The sequence below is a fragment of the Vombatus ursinus genome, unplaced genomic scaffold (genome assembly GCF_900497805.2).
Source record: "Vombatus ursinus unplaced genomic scaffold, bare-nosed wombat genome assembly UNPS02014838.1, whole genome shotgun sequence".
In the NCBI taxonomy this organism is placed as follows: Eukaryota; Metazoa; Chordata; class Mammalia; order Diprotodontia; family Vombatidae; genus Vombatus; species Vombatus ursinus.
The window spans coordinates 1,036,026-1,040,955 of NW_020954616.1; the positions used below are offsets into that span (position 1 = coordinate 1,036,026).

The following is a 4,930-nucleotide window of genomic DNA, read 5'->3' on the forward strand; positions in this document are numbered from 1 at the left end:
CTCTGTTCCCTCTTCCTATAAATATTCATGTTTTTTCTGTCCTAATAACAAAATAACCCCCAAATAAGATTAAAAAAAACCCTTTTCTCCTTGCCCTTTGCTAACCTCTCAAACTACTATGCTACCTATTTCTTCTTGCATAGCCTCTCCTCTTTTTGACTTCCCTATTTTTAACAAACTTCTTGTAAGAGTAATCTACTTTTGTTGATTCCATTGCATCATCACTCATTCAATCAATCCTCAACCCCTTGTAATCTGGCTTCTGCCTATAGAACTCTATTGAAATTGATCTCTCAAAGATCACTTTGTTGTTGTTCAGTCATTTCAGTCGTATCCAATTCTTTGTGACCTGATTTGGGGTTTTCTTGGCAAAGATACTGGAGTGGTTTGTCATTTCCTTCTCTAGCTCATTTTACAAATGAGGAAAACGGCAGCAAACAGGGTTGTGACTTGCCCAGGGTCACACAGTTAAGAAGTGTCTGAGGTCAGATTTGACCTCCAGTCCTCCTGCCTCCAGTCCTGGCACTCTATTCATTGTGCCACCTAACTGCCTACCTAGACACCCAAAGATCACTTCTAATGAACAACAATAGCTTTATTCTTTTTAGCATTTCTGCATCATTTGACACAGTTGATCACTTTCTACTTCTTGCCTGACTACTCCTTCTCAGGTACCTTTACTGGTTTATCATCTATATCATAGGCCTCAATGGCGAGTGTATTCCCAAGACTCTGTGCTGGGGCCTCTTTCCTTCTCTCTCTACATTCTCCCTTGGTGACTTCATCAGCTCCCATGCTCATTTCTGTGCGTATGACTCCCAGATCTATATAGCCAATCCTAATCTTTATCCTTAGATCCAATCCTACATCACCAACTGCCTACTGAACACTACAAATTGTTTGTACCATAGGCATCTCAAATGCAACACATCCAAAAACAGTACTCCTCATCTTTCCCCCTCATGTCCATCCCTCTTTCAAACTTTCTGGGTCATTCTCCACTTCTCACTCTCACTCACCCCATATATCCGTTTAGGAGTCAAATCCTGTCATTTCTATCTCTCCAACATTTCATAAATCCTTCATCTTCTCTCTACCCATAGAAGCGCCACCCTATTTCAGGATTTCATCATATCTCATCTATAACAATAGCTTCCTAATCAGTTCCCTTACTTCAAGTTCCTCCTCACATTCATCCTCCTAACAGCTGCCAAAATCTGATCATGTCACTTCTCAGTGACTCCCTGTTTCTTCTAGGATAAAATACAGACTTTTCTGTTTGGCATTTAAAGTCTTATGTAAGCTGGAGCCAGTCTTCCTTTCCTGTCTTAATTATACATTATTCTTCTTTAAGCACTTCATAGTCTAGCCAAACTGGCATTTTTACTGCTCCTCATACAATTCATCTCCCACCACCATGTCTTTGCATTGTTGTTCTCTATGCCTGAAATCTACTCCCTCCTCACCATGACCTCTTAGAATCCCTAGTTTCCTACAAGACTTATTTCAAGTGCTACCTGATATAGGAACCTTTTTTTCTGATACCCTCAGTTGCTAATGCCTCCCCTACTCAAAAATTATCTTGCTTTTATTTTGTACCTGTATATGTACATGGTGATTCCCCTGCACATGTAAAGTCCTCCAGGGCAGGGATTTCACTTTTGTCTGTGTATCTTCAGTTCCTTGCAAGAGTATTTGGCACATAGTATGGGCTTATAAATGTTTGTTGATAGATTGATATTTTTTCTTTTTTTCACATGAATTGTTTTCTATCTATGCTTTCAACATCTTATATTTTGTGGCTGATTTTTAAAAAAATCTTCCATTGTAGCAGTTTTGATATTGTTATTCAGTCATTTCAGTCGTATTTAATTCTTTGTGACCCCATTTTGGGATTTTCTTGGCAAAAATACTGGAGTGGTTTGCCATTTCCTTCTCCAGCTTATTTGACAGCTGAGGTAACTCAGGCACACAGGGTTAAGTGACTTGCCCAGGGCCACACAGCTAGTAAGTGTCTGAGGTTATATTTGAACTCAGGAAGATGGCTCTTTCTGATTCCAAGCCCAGTTACTATCCACTGTGCCACCTAACTGCCCCATAGCACAGCATAAAGAGAATTGTATTTGAAACCAGAGATTCAAATTCCTGCTCTTGTACTGACTGTAACCTTTGGCAAATCACTTCATTGTATTTTGGTTTGGGTCTTAGATGGTTGAATTAGATGGTATTTAATATTCCTTCCTCTATGACTTTATATTTGTCTGATACATTTTATATTATATTTATCCTATGCTTTTAAAAATCCTTATTCTGCCACATAATCTTTCTATCCTTTCCTGGTCTCTTCCAAAAATTTAATAAACATGTCATTTAGGTTTTCAACTAAGTCATTGATAAAAATATTAAACAGAATAGGGCTAAGATAGATCCCTGTGGTCTTCCATTAGAGACATCCCACCAGACTTTGACACACTACTAATTACTACTCTTTGGGACAACCAATTCAGTATCCATTGTCATCCAGATCACATCATATTTATAAGATGAGAGAGTGTCAGATGCCTTTCTTGAAATATTAGTAGCACCACGATTTTCCCAGTCATCTAGGCTATAGTAGAAACAGCATGGTATTAGCAGTCTCCAAACCTGGTTGCTAACCCTGGCTCTGCCACTCACTAGCTAGTTGTGTGACCTTAGGCAAATTCCTTTTCTTCTTTGGGCCTTAGTTTCCTCACAGGCAAAATGAGAGGTTTGGGCTAGTTTCTAACCAGATCTGACACTGTATGACTTGTGAGATGTTATGACTTTTTAATCTTCCCTCCTCCATCCCAACATTGTCTTGATTTTTCCTTCAGAATCTTCTGACTCTAACCTTTATTTCTTTTTAATTTTTATTTATTTATTATTATATTATAAATATAATCAAATATAAATTATTTATAATATTTTATTATTATTTATTTATTTTCTTCATTCCCACTTAGTTCAGACCTTCATTATCTTTTTGCTAGATTATTTCAATAGCTTCCTGTTTTCTCTGTCTCCAGGCCCTCAGCACTATCACACCTTGGGGCTCCCACTATGACCTTGTCACACTTCCATTAAAAAAAACCCCCACTATCAATGACTCCCCAAAATAAAGTCCCAACTCCTTAGCATAGCATTTAAGGCCTTTCATGACTTGGCTTCAACCTTTCTCTCCAGATTTATCTCATAATACTTCCCAGCTTCTCAACTTCCCAGCTTTCCAATATGAACAGTCCAGCCAACTGGGACAATTTGCTGTTCTCTGACCATTTCATGCTTTTCTGCCACCTGTTACCTCCATCTAACTTTTTTCTCCCTCTCTGTCATTTTTGCTTGTGGAAAGCCTACCCATCCTTCAAGATCCAACTTGAATTCCACTTCCTCCTGGATGCCTTCCCTATCATCCAGCCACAAGTATTCTCTCATTTTCCTTGATTGATGATTATTCATTCAACAAACATTAAGTGCCACTAGTATGAAGAAGATTTTGAGCTGAAAGGGACCTTAGAGAGATGCAATCACAAAAATATTGCTTACAGAGAAGAAAACTACGCAGAGAAGTAAAATGTTGAAAATCACATGGGTAGTGAGTAACAGAGCCAGAATTCAAACCCATTCCAATTCAGGCCCTCTTTCTACTACTCTTTGCTAGTGGAGTTTTAAAGTGTAAAAGAGCGACACAAATGGTATTACATAACGTGTGCCACAGAGAGGTGCAAAACGGAAGACTGTGAGGTGCAGGGAAAGATCTCTGCAATGTGAGATGACCTGGAAGATGTGGTATTTGCGTTTGGCTTTAAAGAATGGGTAAGAGTGCAGCACGCAAAAAGGGGGAGGGAAGACATTCTAAGCTTAGGAAATGCTGCGAGCAAGACACAGGGTGTCAGAGTTCAGTGTACATTTGGGGCTGTGAGAGGGGCAGGCGCTGGGAGTACAATTTGACTGCAGTGAATGGTATGGGGGAGTATGAGATAAAGGTTGGGAAAATAGGGTGCCACCAGGTTGTGGAGGGCCTTGAATGCCAGGCAAACAAGTTTGAATTTAAGGAGCAAGGCAATCAGGAGCCATTAGAGATTTTTAAATGGAGGAGTAACAAAACCACATCTTAATTTACATCAACTTTATAGCATTTATTATATACTTCCTGTACCGTATTTGTGCCAGTGTCTTATCTTCCGTACTAGAATGAATCACAGAATCCAAAACCTGGAAGGCACCTTGGACATCAGCGGGTTGAACTCCCTGCCTAGTGGATGACAACACTGCAGTTGCTTAACAACATCCGCAACTAGCCGTCTAAACCCCACCAGGTCAGGGATCCTGGCGTATTAATTTTATTTTTTAATCCTCACAGAGCCTAGCACATAGTAGGCGCTCAATGAATGAAGGAATGCATGTCATTCTGTCATATTCCCAAGGCCAGGCAGAAGTCCAAGTCCAGCTTCACTCCCAAGAGCTGTACTCACTGCAGCTACAGCATAACTTGGGCCCTTCCTGAATTTATTTCCACCTCATTAACTCTACCTCAATTCCACTCCTCCCCACCCACATCCCCCCCCCCCCATCAGGGGCCAGCTCTGGCTTGACTCCCTCCTCTGATATTCTTGCTTCCTCTTTCTCTTTGCTTTGATTTTTTCTACCTCTTTCTGTCTCTTCATCTTTCCACCTCTCGCTCCCTGTGTATTTCCCTGACTCAGTGTCTGGCCGTCTGTCTGTGTCCTCCCGGTGTCTGTGTTCACCTCCCTCTCCCTTCTCTTGTCTCCCCATCCCTGTCTGTGTCTCTCCTGGTCTGTTTGCCCCACTTCTGGCCCACTCACCCCACCCCCCGGCTCATCCCCCTCCAATCCCGGCAACAGGTCCTCAGCGCTCGACTCTCTTATTGGTCACTGGGGAACACCCCCCC

At 41.1% G+C, this 4,930-nt stretch overlaps 1 protein-coding gene across 1 annotated transcript in view; it reads right to left on the minus strand.

Moving 5' to 3' along the window:
• Nucleotides 1-4,930, minus strand: part of KCNJ9 (potassium voltage-gated channel subfamily J member 9) — a 76,705-nt gene that overhangs the window by 36,819 nt on the left and 34,956 nt on the right. The window lies entirely within an intron of this gene.